We start from the raw sequence: 16,752 nt of genomic DNA on the forward strand, positions 1-16,752 counted from the left end.
GGCTAAACTAGTAATTAACATTTGTGACTTCTAGGTAGAGAATCGCTAGTCTTTTTTGGAGAGATGGGCATCTCAGCTGAAGACGCCATGATCCGCTCGTCCAGGAGGGGAATCCGCTCGGATTGTTGCAGAGGTGGACGAGCGGCTGAGAGGCTGGGATGCTCGGATTGTAGGTCTTTTGGACGAGTGTCTTTCTCCCTTGGACGCTCGGATTCTTTGGCAAAGTGTTTCTTTTCGTGAATTCCTTATTTTTGTAATGTTGGCCTTCGGTTCATGCCTTTCCTTCAATACTCGTTCAACCAAGATTGCCAATGTCCTTCCAATTAAGCTCAAGAGATGGGAATTTCCGCCTAATTGTCTCCTTTCCTATAAATCAAACACAAAGCAATAGGAAAGCAAAATAGTAAGCATTTGACGGATAAAACGGCTATGAGACGCTATAATAATGTGCTAAATAGGCTCAATTAGGGGACTAAATGTGCGCAAATAATGTTCACATCAAATATCCCCAAACCGAACCTTTACTCGTCCCGAGTAAAGAGGTGACAAAAACTAGACCTTTATTTAAACTATCCTACTAATATAACCGATGTGAGACAATTAGCGGGTCTCACTCCGCCCCTTCAACTCACAACAAGACAACCATGAGGTAGGATGCCTTCTTGCAAGGCAAGGTGGGTCTTGCCAAAATGGCGACACATCCGATCATTAAAGCACACAAAATCAAGTAATGGATGCATCTACAAAAGAATAGCCACTTTCCTCATCTAAGTGGCGGAAATTATCTAAAGGGGAAGCAATTCAAGGGTACACACTCCTTCATAGATGTGGTTTCTTCAAACTACTAAGCCTAGAAATATACCAATAAATCACCTCCAAATTGTGTCAAGCTAGAGTACCTATGTCCTCAAACGTTAAATGCTTCTGTCAAGAGTAGACTCCCTATGGTGTTAGAAACACTGGGGGATCACGGAATTCCCCTTCTTGCCTAGACAAGAAGAAGGGTCATCCCCTCTCTACCATGCACAAGAGTGGATACGATGGATAAAGGGATCAATAGAATTTGAGTTTCATTTGGGAGTTTGCTTTTGTTGTTTGTTTTTCCCCCCAATTTCTTGTGGTATATAACATTTGAGAACACTTTCCTTTTGCCATTTCTTTTGATTTTTGGCTTTTCAATACTTGACAATTTTTAACTTTTTGCATTTTCTTTTGAACATTTTCAAAGTCACCCCAATTAGTAACGAGGGTGCCTTATATTTGAAGCATAGGAGTTTTCATTTTTGTTACTCCTCTTTTCTTTTGATGCAATTTGCAAACGTTTTCTTTTCTTTTCTTTTCTTGAACTCAAATTTGAACAATTTCTTTTTGTGCCCATTTTCTTTGATGACAAAATGTATGGTAGAACATGGATGAATGATGGTTTCATGGTTTCAAGGGTCACCTTGGAATAAACGGTAGCCAATGAGTTATCACACTACAAGGTACTCTTAACTAGGCCTTAATCCATGGGTCAAAGGATACTAGCATGACACATCCTAGGGTGTTTTACAAGTATTCTAACAAGCAAAGTCTTAAGAAGAAAAATCATCTACTAGGGCCTATATACACTTGTCAAGCTTCCCAAGTAGACGGTTTCACAAAAATTTTCTAACATGCAACTATATGCCATGATGCAACTAACATATATACATCCTAATGCATATGATTCTACCAACTAGTATGCCATATAATCTAAATGCAATCCTAAATTCACATTATTTATACCGCATCAATCAAAATAAAGCCACATAGTCATTAACATAAAGAGGAAAAAGGAGATTGGAAAGATCATACCATGCGGTCTTCAATATCCTCATGTCTCAGATGTGGCGTAGTCAATAAATGTTAACAAGGATGAATAAACACAATATATACAAACAATATATACAAGACTACGCTATAAAGGAATTGAGCATGTTTTTGGTTTTTCAATTTTTCAATTTTTTATGGTTTTTATGATTTATGAAATAAAAAGACATGTTTTTGTATTTTTCAATTTTTTTTAATTTTTATGTGTTTCCCATCTCCCACTTTATTTTGGACATTGACCTCAATGTACATGTAGGAGTAGGAATAAAATGGAAAACATGTTTTTGGATTTTTGATTTTATGGAAATTGAAGTACAAATGCAATGATATGATATGAATGAATGCATGCTTTAACTAAATGCAATTCTATATGACATATATAACAAATGAATGAAATCTAAACTATATTATATGATGCATGATTTCTAGTAAACTATGGTCACCTATGATCAAACCTCCCCAAACCGATTTAAACACTATTTCTAATGTAGAAAAGAATAGGACTGGTCATTAGTGATTATGCATGAATTCTAGTCTATATGCAACTAACTACATGAATCATGTGAGATATATTACAATGCAACTATACTATATGAACTAACTAATGTAAATGCAATATGAAATATAATACAAATGTGTAAGTGAAAGCTAAATTAGATGCAATGTATATACAAAAGAGAGAGGGAGAAAAAAGTATCATACAAATGGAGGTGATGAGGTAGGCATCTTTCATTCGTCATCATCATCTTGAGGATAGCCATACCGGTGATAACTTCCTCCTTGGTCATACCCTCCTCCTTGGCTAGAATGCTCTCCGCCTTGACCACCAAGATTCCAGGCTTGGTCCCCTTGATTAGGGAACAAAAGGTGTGGTTGGGCCCAAGAGGGCCGAGGGCCATTAGGGTCGATATACCCTTGTTGTGCCATTTGATAGTACTGGGGATAATGGGCCATGTAGTTATCAACCCTCCCTTCATGTACCCCAAGGTCAACTCTATTCATAAAGTTCATCAGGTCATTAATACCCGGGGTATCGGGGATTTGCGGCTCGAATTACGTATAAGGAGTAGGGTACGGTGGGATGGGCACATAAGAAGGTGGGGGAATAGGCCTTGCCGGTATCCCACGAGGTATTTGTGGTTGGCGGGGTTCCTCTTCCCTTTGAGGGGGATTGCCGATGATTTGGATGTCGAGAAGGTAGCTCGGCCTAGGCGAATACGGGCTCAACCGTGGGTCGGTACCCGGTATATTCCACCCCGAAAGAATTTTGGAGGAGCACCCTTTTGTGAACCATTCTACACTCCCGCCTTGATTGTAGGCACACCACCGGTGGTGGTTGAAGACGACGTCCTCATCAATCAAATTACTCCCCTCAAGAGGAGCATAAGTCCCACGGGAGTTGAACCCAGGGCAAAGGAAGTTAGCCAAGATGGTAATTAGACCTCCCATCACGAAGGTCTTGAGTTGGGTGTTCCCTTGAGAAAAGTCATAGAACCTTGTAAGCATCTCAAGGGGGGTATTGAAGTTGTATCGGCTCGTCTCCCGAACATTTAGATAGGACTCAAAGAATGTTAAATCAATGAGAGTACACCTATCTTGTTCATATCTCCCATTGATGGTGCCGGCTATGAAACGTTCGGTGATTCGAATCACCGGGTGTTGGATAGCGAAGATATAGCACTGTTTTTGGTGGATGAAATCCCTACCGGAAATAGCCTTCCAAAGTAGGTCCACATCGAAATTGGCAGTTTTGTCGGTATAGTCGGTTGGTACAACAAGACCGAAAATGTGAGCAAATTGATCAAGTGTAAGGCTATGGTCTAGGTTGCACAACCAGAACTCCATGCTCACATTGGTTCGAGTGTTCGTGACAATACAAAGGCTACTAAAAAATTACAGGGTGAGATTAAGGTACGTCTCCTCATGGGCATGGAATAATTTCCTAATCCCTAAGCCATCAAAGAACATTTCAGTGTGGTACCTTATCCCAAGGATTTCTAACACCCTAGTATCGATAAACTGAGTGGGTTCATAGTGCTTACCTAGCAACTCGACGAACTTTTTACTGTGGGCATCGGAGGTGAAGAGTACCTCCGGGAAGTACTCAAGTTGCTCTATCCCTCCTCTCATGATGGGGCGGAAGTTCCTTGGCGGTATCCTTTCTTGTGGGGATGAAGATGATGAGCCCTTGCGTAGACCTGGTAAAATCAACCCGACCCGAAAAGGATGACCCGAGATTCGAAATCGACCCGAATTGCTGAACCCGAATGACACCTGAAGCCCGAAGTGACCCGACCCGACCCGAAAATGACCCAGCTTTCATAGACCCGTAACAGACCCGACCCGAAATGACAAATCTGAAACCACTAAACCCGAAAATGACCCGACAAAATATAACTTTAATTGACCCTAATAGACTTGAAATGCCTCTCTTCTCTTAATCTTTGACCCGAAAATGGTCTGACCCGAATTAACCCGACCCGCTTGACCCGACACACACCCGACCAATAAACCCGAAATAGACCCATAACCCGAAATGAACTGACCTAATCCGAACTAACCCGAAAATTTGAGAAACCCAAAATGACCCGACCCAAACTGGCCCGACCTGAACCCGACCCGGTTGACCCGTTTGCCATGTCTACCCTTGCGTTTCCTAGCGGCGGATTCAACAAGTTTCTTAGCCTTGCCCTTGAGATTCATCATCTTGAATTGGGAAGATTGGGGTTTTGTTGGCTTTTATTGTGAGGGGAGTGTTTTGGGGATGAAGATGAGTGATTTAGGGTTAGATGAGGTGAGGAAATGAGGGAGAAAAGGGGTGTTTTTATAGAAAAAGGGAGAAGACGAGCGGACACGGGTGGGGCCTGGGTAGATAATTCGAGAGAAATGCCGGAATCCAAGCGGCTTCCTTGTGGCACGAGTGTCTTACCCTTGGTAGTCCGAGCGTCTTACAGAAAATCTGCTCGGATTTTGTTACAGGAACTTTGCATTTTCTGAAGTAGGCGAAAGACGAGCGTCTTCTGTCTTAGACGAGCATCTGACTTTGGACGAGCGGCTTCTCAAAAATCCGCTCAGATTCTGATACAGTTCCAAAACATTTCTTCAGGTGCCTTTCAGGACGAGCGTCCAGAATGTTATCCGAGCGTCTTCCCTATGGACGAGCGTCTTTGGCCAAATCCGCTCGGATTTCGATACAACGCTGAACAGTACCCTGATGAAGGCTTTGGACGAGCGTCCAGCCCTCGGGACGGGCGTCTTTTCGCTGTTTCTCTTCCTTTTCTTTCTTTTCTTTGCAAAATCATACCCTTACACCAATTTATTGTTCCTCCTTATCTTTTTCTGAAATTTTGCTCAATAAAAATGTAAGAAAACTCTCTCACTACTCTCATGCAAGAAATTAAATTAAAATGCAAAAATGTACAATATTATACAAGGTAAAATTCCAAGAAATATCTTACAAATGGTGTGTTGAGATAGGACTCCACCAAACTAGTTCAAATTGTAGAAATTCTTGTCCATAGAGCTCAAGACTCTTAATAGAAGGTCGAAAGCTTGTGAATAAGCTCCAAATAAGCACAAGTATGGGTTGCTCCATTTAAACGTGAAATTAGGCCAAGGAAGCTTGCCATAAGTTCTTTCTTTCACCTTGTCCTTGGTACTAGAGCTTTCCCAATGCTTTTAATAAATAAGCCCATGATTCTTGTCAACACTAGGATTGAAGTATGGTTTATATATGTCCGGAGACTTCAACTCACCACCTTCTTTTTCAATTTTGGTGACGGTAATAGCATTTTGATTTTTCAATCCTTCCAAGGTGGAAGGAGAATTGTCATGGCCTTGATGATCGAGTTCCTTAGAAGTTGTCATTGTGGGTGCCATCCACAAGTAGCTTCACGTGCAAGTTTCTCCTGGAGCTTTTCCATCAAGTAGCTTTTGTATGATGCTTTGACCTTTTGAAGAAGGTCCACCATATCCTCTTCAACAATCATAGGTTCCATGATGGGTGTAAAGTAATCTCCATGGGCAATAGGGAAGGGACATTCTTCTTCTTCATGATAGGATATCTCAAATGTCTCAAGAATAGGCTCCTCAAGGAAAGTAACCTCACAAATCTCCGATCCCTTATCCCATGAGTTCTTGTAAAGCACGAATTGGTCATCATAGCTATCTTCATATGAATCATAAATGGGGGCTTCATTCAACTCTTTCTCCAACATCTCAACATTCACTTCAAATGACACACCCTCATACTCACAAAGGTTAAGAGTATTTGGCTTACTCAACCTCGTATCTTCTTCATCAAATACCACACTTTCATATTCACAAGAGCTCAAAGAAATTGGCTCTTCCCACTTCTCATTTTCCATATCAAAGGTTACTACTTCAAATTCACATTCATGATCAATGTTCAAAGAACGGTAGGGAGTGATTGCTTGGGATTCTTTCATTTGGGCAATTTGAATCTCCAATTCCTCACCTTGGGCAACAATGCCTTGAAGAACATTGCCCCTCTTTTGGCTCTCCTCTAGTATTTGTTTGAAGAAGTTTTGTTGGTCTCCCATCATTTGGAGAACCATATCTTGAATGTCAAAGTTGGGCTCATCTTTTTGTTGTGGGTGGGTGTGTAAGTGCTCATATTGTGGCGATTGAAACTCATTATGAAGTGGGTATTGGGTGGGTGGTTGTTGTGGATATTGGATGTGGTGATTTTGGTGGGAAAATTTGGAGTAGTGGTTAGGATTTTCATTGTACAAATAATAAGGTAGGTTTGTGTTGACTTGCTTCTCAAACTCCCCATACCTATAGTCATACTCAAAAGATGCACCACATACTCCATATGTGAAGTCTTGAGCCATCATAGCTAAGACGAAGAAATAACTACAAGCATGGAAACTACACAAAAACGGTAAGAACAATCCTTGAGGAACAAGTTCCCCAAGGTGAAAGCAAAATCAAAATAGACAAACAAGTAAGAACTTAATCACATAACACCATCCCCGGCAACGGCGCCATTTTGATGGGGGTGATGTCGTTGGGTCACATCCAATCAAATACATTTATAATTCTCAACAAACAACTAGTTAGTGGTAAGTCGAGGTCGATCCATGGGACGGTGTGCTTTGGGTTCTAAGTCTATCTATCTCAATTTATGCAAGTGTCACAATTTGTTTGGGTTTGTAGTTGTGTTCTAGACTAATGAAAGCAATAAAGTAAACAAACAATAAAGCAAATAAAGGTGTAAGCAAGTATTAAAGAGGACTAGGATATCATGGGGTCATAGGGTATTCATGGTGTTGATCATACAAACATGTTTACAAAGTTGCAAGCTATTAATGTTGTGGAGGAACCGAGCTGGTTTATGTCTTACGGTTCATATGAAGAGTTGGGCCCCGGAGCCTAATCGATTAGATTATACAACACCTACAAGTCGACTTACTTTCCCCCTATTCAACTTCTATGCACGGTCTAACAAGACTCGAGTTGATTTATATCTTACAAGTCAAGTTGAGTAGATAAGAGATGGTTGTAAATGCAAGAATTCGTAGGCTTAGCATTTCATCAAACGTAACATGTGCATAGGTTGACATCACAACAAGCAAGCAATTTAATTATGAAAACATATTAAATTAAGCATGATTAATCCCATGTTGGTTTCCCCTAATTACCCACTAATCCTAGTTAAGAGACTACTCACTTATTATCATGGTAAACATGTCATTAATGGTGTCAATCATCACAACAAGTGTAAACATGATAAGAGAATGAGGAAATAAACAATAAAGAGTAAAGGGTAAAAGAATTATACCAAACTTGAGATGATTCCAAATAATAAAGCAAAGAATAATAGAAGAGACTTGATTGATTGATGAAGAGTTGTCAATTCTCCAATAATAACCCAATAATCTTCAATTACCCAATAATAAACTTGAATAATAAACTTAAACAATAATTAAGGAAAGATTATTGTGTAATTTGTGGAAAGATTAAAGAGTAATCTATTCTAATCTACACCTAATGAAATCTAAGAGAGTTTTCTAATGTGGAAGCCCCCATTGATTATCATCAAAATGGGGTATTTATAATAGTGCTTCATTAGGTTAACTAAGGCTAAACTAGTAATTAACATTTGTGAGTTCTAGGTAGGGAATCACTAGTCTTTCGGAGAGATGGGCATCTCAGCTGAAGACGCCATGATCCGCTCGTCCAGGAGGGGAATCCGCTCGTATTGTTGCAGAGGTGGACGAGCGGCTGAGAGGCTGGGACGCTCGGATTGTAGGTATTTTGGACGAGCGTCTTCTTCTCTTGGACACTCGGATTCTTTGACAGAGTGTTTCTTTTCGCGAATTCCTTATTCTTGTAATGTTGGCCTTCGGTTCATGCCTTTCCTTCAATACTCGTTCAACCAAGATTGCCAATGTCCTTCCAATTAAGCTCAAGAGACGGGAATTTCCGCCTAATTGTCTCCTTTCCTATAAATCAAACACAAAGCAATAGAAAAGCAAAATAGGAAGCATTTGACGGATAAAACGGCTATGAGACGCTATAATAATGTGCTAAATAAGCTCAATTAGGGGACTAAATGTGCGCAAATAATGTTCACATCAAAGACCTGTAGAGAGCACATGAGAATTGGTGATGAGGCTTCAGGGAGTAATCGAAAAGGAGAGAGAGTGAGGTGAACTTCGGGGATGAAGTTCTTTTTAAGAGCGGAATATTGTAATGCCCCATAGTTTATAAGACCTATACTCGGTTGAGTAAACTGAGTACTCGACCGAGTAAAGCTCACTTGACCGAGTGAGGGACCAAATGAGACCTATAACTTTGTGAAACATTCTGATGTTGATTCACTCGACCGAGTGGCGGTTCACTCGACCGAGTGGAGTTTCATTCGACCGAGTGAACCGGGCACTAGACTGAGTGAATCGGGCACTCGACCGAGTGCCCTGTCGCTGTCCAGCTTTTGCACGGGACTGTGGTAGGCGGCCTATCACTTTCTAATCATTATCTTTCAAATTTTATCCCCTAAAACAACTCCCACCTTATCCCATCCACTCTTTAGAAATATCTCTAAATAATACAAACACTATCCACAAAGATCTAGCTCTCACATTTGATGATTTGTCTCCCATTTTTTGTTCTTACTCATTTTTTAGCATTTGTAAGTTTATCCTTAACCTTTCTCCCTTATTCTTATTTAGTAGACCTTAATTTCCCTAGTAGGTTGTCTTATAATTAAGTAAGATTTTGACTATTTAAGTGGGGGTAATTAAGGGGGTTAATTAATATTATTAGTTGTTGTAGAATTGTTTGTGATAGTTATTTTGTAATTATGTGGGATGAGACGGTTTTATGAGATGAATACTTAGTGGTTTCGAGTGGCTTATAGAGTATGCTAAAAGGTAGGTTAATCATACTCGGTTTTAACAAGTATAATTGGTTGCATGTGTCATTATTGTATTGTTGTTGCATTATAATGTGATTTTGTGGATTATGAGTGTTGGCTTCATAATGTTGTTGGGTGTTCTTTGTGACATGGTATTGAGTAGTAGTGTTGGTCTCATATGAACATTGTAGTTGCACGATAACATGATAGTTGACATTCGTTGTTAGACTCATAATGGGGAGGTTGCTTCTTGGCATAATAATGAGGGATGTGCACCTTTATGACTTAGGTACAGAGGGACTCGTGTGGCTGAGGTACGACGTATGGCAGGGGATCCGGTTGGCTTTCGGACCCGGTATCACAGGCATGTCCCGAGTACCGATTTGTGAGGTGTGGTGTCGTGGGGGTGTCTCTGGCACCGGTGTGGTTCTAGGTACGGTTGGGCGTCTCCCGGTACCGATGTGGTGTTGTATAGTCATGTGTTATGCATTCTATTGGTATGTCACATATTTACATATTGCATCGTGTTCGATGTTTATTTATTTAAATTGACGTGTTTGGGTTGTGTCTAAATAGTCACCTATTTCCGTGGTGGCGTGTGTCGATCCATATGATATTTTCAATCATATATAGAGCAGTCATTTACAGGTTGTATTTGGTATCACGGGGGAGACAGAACGAGCTTCAGACTTGGAGTCAAGTCAGCATGAGATAATTGATATAGTTTTCGTACGTGAGTCATGGTAGTACGACTTTTAATCTTTATTTATTCATTCATTGTTATGTAATCCACTAAATACTTTATTTATATTAATTGTTTCTTAATTAAAACTCTGATTCACCGCCTCGTGAAACCGAGATGGTAACATCCTCCAATTGCCCTGGCCGGGCAAGATGAGGGTGTTACAAAGTGGTATCAGAGCAACGATTCTCGAACCTAAACCAATGAACTAAAATGAACCTAGGTGTGTCTAATAAAATGAACCCGACATGGGTAAAATAAGATTTCGGTTTTGGATGAGTAGGCGCCCTCATATCAAAACTGGTATCTATTATCTCGCTTGGTCAATACGTGGGTTGTTATAAATATGGGTGAATGCTATGTGAAACATAATATATTTTTGTGTGTGTGTGTGTGTTGCTATGAGTTGGTGAAATTCTTGAATAATGTGGTCATTTGTATGGTAGATGTTGGCATGTGAAAGTGAATGAAGGGATGGGTATATTTAACATGTTTGAGAGTAGTTATTGCATGTTGTTGTGTGAGGGATACTAGTCCTGTTGCCAGGTATGTTCATACCGTATTGGAGTATGGAAGTCGATGGTGTTATCGTGAAGAGCATGATTTGTAGTAGTTGCTAGTGTGATAGTCACTTGCGTAAAGGTAGTATATCGTGAGTGATAGGTACGATGACGCGTTGACTAACTCGCAATGCTTCACCAATAGCGGGTGTACTCCCGAACCCTTCTCTTTTGTTGCAAGAAAGTGTCATTCGATCCTAGTCAGAAATTTCGAGCCATAGGGAAATACTGAACCGAGTGCGAGCAGGCACTAGGTCGAGTACTCCACATGCGATCGAGTGGTTCAGGAGACTCGGCCGAGTGGGCTCATTTATGGAATCTAAAAACTTTATGGAAGATGAATCACTCGACCGACTGGAGTATGACACTCGACCGAGTGGACTCGGCACTCAAACGAGTGCCTTCATGGGCCGAAAATTTCGCGAGAATCCTACGTTTACTTTTAGTGTGGGTCATAATTACGCACATTTAGTCCCCTAACTAATCTTAATTTTGCATACTAATATAGCATTTCATAGACATTTTATCCATCAATTGCTTCCAGTTTGCTTTCCTAGTGCATATCATATGTCTTATAGGAAAGAAGATAACGAGGCAGAATTCCCATCTCTCGCGCATATTCGGAAGCTTGTTGATGATCTTGGATTAACTAGTATGAAGAGGAGGAAAGAATGATGACCAAGGATGATGGGAATAAGGAGTATATGAAAGCATCATAGGAATAGAAGCAAGGGAATAAGGTATGCTGCTCAACCCGCTCGAGTTGGCCTCTGACCCGCTCGAGTCAACTTCAACCCACCCGGGTTGGTGCCCAGATTGTGTGGTAAGGATCCTCTTCAATCGTGCAAAGGATTATTCGACACATAAGCATGTTATTTCCTAATCTACCCTTACTTAACCTAATATTGTAACCACTATATATAATTCATTTGTAATAATTAAGAGAAAAAGCCCTCTGAGTGGAAGCTAAGTTCCCTTAGCTTAGATTAAGCCTTCTTAGGATTAGATTAGAATAGATTAGCCTTTAATCATTCCACAAATTCCACTTTAATCTTTCCTTAATTATTGTTCAAGAATTCTTAGATCTAATTGCGTAATTGAAGATTATTTGGGTTTGTATTGGAGGATTGACAACTCTTCATCATCCATCAAAGTTCTCTTCTATTATTGTTCTTTCCATTTGCTCATTTTAAGATTGGTATAATTTCTTTACTCTTTACTTAATTATTGCTTATTGCTTTACTCTTCAATCATGTTTATACATGTTAAGATTATTGACACCATTGTTAACATGTTCACCATGATAATGAGTGAGTAGTCTCTTAGCTAGGGTTAGTGGGAGATTAGGGCAGTTAATCATGGTATAAATCTATGCTTAATGATTTCATATGAATATTTGCTTATTGTATTTTCAACTTATGCACATGTTATGTTTGATGAAATGTTTGATTGACAACCTAGCATGATTCTCTTACCTTTTCAACAAGACTTGTAAGACATAAACTAACTCAAGGCTTGTTAGACCATACTTATAGTTGAATAGGGAGGACTAAGTCGATGTAGGTGTTGTAAAGTCTTGATCGACTCGGCTCCGGGACCTAAAACTTCCTAGGAATTGTAAGATATAAACTAACTCGATTCCAACAATGATAATTGCTTGCATCTATGTGACTCATTAGTGCTATCTTACCATGATTCCCTTATGATCCCATGACATCCTAGTATCTTTAATCATTTGTTTACATTTTATTGTCGTAGTTTAGAACACAACCTCAAACCCCAATAATTGTGACACTAGCATAAATTGAGATAGATAGACTTTGAACCCAAAGCACACCGTCCCGTGGATCGACCTCGACTTAACCACTCACTAGTTGTTTGTTAAGAATATAAATGTGTTTCATGGCGGACAACGACCCGTCTCATCAACTTTATCTTATCTTCTTCTTATCTCCATCTTCTTTCATGTCTTCAACATTGTGATCCTTCAAAAACACGACTAAAACGCCACTATAATTATTTCTTTCTTGGAATCAAATTGTAGTACCCCGTATTTTATAATTATATATTTTATATTGTTTCTACGAATTATGTATGAGACGGAATAATAAAATAGTAATAATTATTATTATAAGTGGTAATGATACTAATAATAATAATAAGTTGTAATGATAATAATAATAGTAAGTTGTAATGATAATAATATATAATACGTATACATGTATATATATATATATATATATATATATATATATATATACTCTCACCAGCCTACACACACACACACATACACACACACACACACACACACACACACACACACACACACACACACATATATATATACATATATACTCCACCCTTATCCACCCACTCACCTTATCCCATTGTAATCCTATCTCATCACATTTCAACCACACAAATAAGAGAGAAAAAGAGAGAGAAGAAAGACATTAGAAGAGGAGAAGATTTTGTCCCTCCGCCTCGAGGTCGTAAGGTAATACCGTCATAAACTAGCATTTATATTATTTAATTAAGACCTTTGACCCGCCTTGACCCAGACTCACCTATAACTGTCGTTGACCACCCCGTTGACCACCAAAACGTGTTGGCCATGTCTTATTTGGTTATTTGTTGTTGATTATGCGACCGTCTTAAGACAGATTTTTTACCCATCTTTTTTAGTTTTTTTGGGCCGATCTTGGTTGGTCCTTGTCATGGGTTGAGAGGGGGTTGTAGTGGTGGTAATGGGTGGCGTTTGGGTGGTAGAAAATGGGGTTGAGTAGGGGCATATGAGATTGGGTGTTGTTGATGTGATGTGTTATTGTCAGTCGTTATTGCTGTTGTGGGTGTTGCGGTAGGATGTGTAGGGTCGTTGTAGGTCCACCGTGGTGAGGGGAGTCGAGTAGTGGGCATAGGTGGCCGTTGGTGGCGGTATAAGTGGTGTTTTGGGTTATGTTTGATATGTGTATGTAGTCGGTTGTGCTGCCGTTTTGAGGCTCATTGGTGGCTATTGGTGGGCGTGAGTGGTGGCTAACGAGAGGGTGGTGATGGGCAGTGGTGTTGGCCGTGAATGTGGCGGTTTAGGAGCTGTTTTGGGGACTGTTTTGAGGGTATTTCGGGGGTTGTCCAACACGGTTACACCGTGTATCATGAGAGGTGTTTGAGTGGGTGTTAGCGGGATTTGGGTAGAGTTTAAGAAGGGATTTAATTATTAAATAACGGGTGTGAGTTAGTCGGGTTGAACTTTGTTTAACGGGATATGCGAGTCGGGATATGAATTTAATTATATAATTATAAAATGATATTTTAATTAGATTAGTTAACAATTATATTTAATTATTGTAATTAGGTGCCTATTTTATGGAGGATCGCATTTGTATCCGCTTGCTTGCTTATTTTACGGGATTGCAAAAAGGTAGGTTTATCCTACTCAGTTTCAATATTGTATTTATTTGCTAAATGCGTCATTTGTTATCAAGTGCATCGAATGAGTCGGTAATTGCCATGTTATATGGTATATCGTATTTATTGTGTTGTCTTGTATGTCGGAGGACATGGAGGTTTGATCGGTTACTTGTTATATGGAGACAGAAGGCGATTGAGAGACAATCTTTTGCTTGAGTCGCCTCTTGGAGCTTCCCACTCAAAGTGGGATCTGCACATTAATGGCTTGAGTCACGGTGGGACTCGTGTGGTTGAGACACGATGGCTGACAGGGGATCCGGCTGGCTTCCGGACCGGGTATGTCTAAGTGTGTCCCGGTACCTATTTGTGGTTGTGGGTATATCTGGGCGTGTCCCGATACAAGTGTGGTTGTTGGTATGTCTGGGTGTGTCCTAGTACCAGTGTGGTTATCGTTATGTCTGGGCATGTCCCGATACCGTGGTGGTGGTTGTTTGATAATGGTTCATTCATGTTATAGTCATATTGCATACTCACACACTTTGAGTTTTGACACACTTTATTTTATAAAACTGACGCTGTAATTGTCACCTATGTCCGGGGTGGCCGGTGTCGATCCATATAATATTTCCGATCATCTGGGGAGCAGGTGAAGTATAGGTTTTGCTTGTTGACGTGATCGGGATTCAGGTCGCGCTAGAGTCGAGTACTTAACCAATAGGTGGATGACATAGTCATAGACGAGTTATATTTCATTTATTCATTACTTTATGTTTGTAATAACAAAACTTGTATTTATAATAAATGTTTCTTAATTGTATATCCGATTTAGCGCCTCCAGAAACCGAGATGGTAACACCTGCCAATTATATTAGCCGGGTAAGAAGAAGGTGTTACAAAGTTGTATCAGAGCGACGATTTTGGAACCTAAACCAATGAACCAAAAATGAACATAGGAGTGTCTAATAAAATGAACCCGACATGAGTACAATAGGAGGTCGGTCTTAGGTGAGAAAGATCCCTCATTTCAAAACTAGATCCTATTGTTTCGGTTGGTCACTACATGGTTGATTATGAGTCGGTAAAGATGAATTGAAGTGTTGCATGACAATACTTGTGTTATAGTTTCGTTGAACATCTTGCATGATATAGAGGTTGTGTGGTGAATGATAACATGTGATAGTGGAAATGATGGAATTTGAAATGTTTACTTGAGTGAATGTATGTGATACGAGTAGAGAATTGTTTCATGTGAAACACATTCATTGGTATGGGTGTTACGTGTTTGAGTATGATGAGTTTTAAAGCCGTAGTTTGCATAGTTGATAAGATTCTTACATGATGTAGTTATTCCGTTGGTATATGTTAATATGTAAAAATTGGATGAAAAGAATAATTTGTATAACATGTTTTGAAAATGGTCATTACGAGTTAGTGTGTGAGGGGCACTAGCCTCGTCATTTGGCATGTTAATATCGCGTATAAGTTTGGATTTCACCAATGTTATAGTTAGAGTATGATTAGTAATAGTTGTTAGTAAAGTAGTCGCTAGTATAAGAAGTAATCCTTGGTCGGAAATTGGAAACCATAGAGAGGCATCCAGCCGAGTGCGAGCTAGTACTCGACCGAGTGGACCAATTTCTAGAAACTTGAAAATTTCTGGAAGTGAGTCACTCGACCGAGTGGAGAAGGCACTCGGCCGAGTGGACTGTCACTCGACCGAGCAGACTCAGCACTCGAGCGAGTTTCATTTTCTGGGTTGTGAAACGCGCAAGATTTGTATTATTACCTTGTTTCTTGCATTATTTCATCATTTCTCATAACAAAAATACCAAAATCTCTTTAAATCTTTTTCTAAAACTCCCTTGTTGATGGTTGTTGCTTGGACTTAAGTTTTCTACTCCATTTAATCCTCTTAATTGTTGTTAATTAAACAATGTAAATGATTTTCTCATCAGTCTTAATTTGTTCCAATTTAATCCTCTGATTCATGATGTTAATCACCTTTTTATACCATTTATGATGTCAAGTGTGAAATTTTAAATTGAATTTTGCCTGAAAACTTTATGGATCTGAAAATATGTGTTCTCGAGTTAATAATTTAATTTATGTTTGTTGCTTGGTTAATTGTTAAACAAGGACTAAAGTTGATTGTTATTGCTAATTCTTGTCATATGTTTGATATCTTGTCTCAAAAATTTTGTTCCAAAAAGTTTGAAATCTTAATGTTCATGCGTAAGTTTTGATTTTTGTGTTTAAAGACTTAGTTTAGTTGACTAATGACGCTTAGGAATCTCCTCACGCTTAGGTTTTGATTTTTTCTTTCTTGGTAGCGGCATGTATTATCGCAAATCAAAAGTTCACTGTAAAATGTTGACCAAATCTTTTGATGTTTCATTTTAAAATGAATGATTATGATCTTTGTACACGAGACTTGATCCAACTGTTGCTTGGTATTTAGTGCTTGTGGATGTTGCATTGTGTCGTATTAAACTCGCACTTTTGCCTTACAACGTATTTCCATTTTTGGCATTTATGTTAGTCATACCGACAAATTCGATTTTATACCCCATTTTTGTCTAATTATGTCATAAATATTCACATTGTTTAATGATGTCAAGCATGGTCTACAAATTTGAAAATCTTGTCTCAGAGTTCTCTTGATTTAATTGAGTAATAAAACTTCAATTTTGTTAGCAATGCTATATATGGTCTTAAGTCGAGAATCTCAAATTAAAATTTTGCCCAACATTTTTTTTTATATACCATGGTGTATAAGATTAAGTTTTAAATTTTGTATTTGAAACGTA

Source organism: Silene latifolia, chromosome 9, assembly GCF_048544455.1.
Source record: "Silene latifolia isolate original U9 population chromosome 9, ASM4854445v1, whole genome shotgun sequence".
Lineage (NCBI taxonomy): Eukaryota > Viridiplantae > Streptophyta > Magnoliopsida > Caryophyllales > Caryophyllaceae > Silene > Silene latifolia.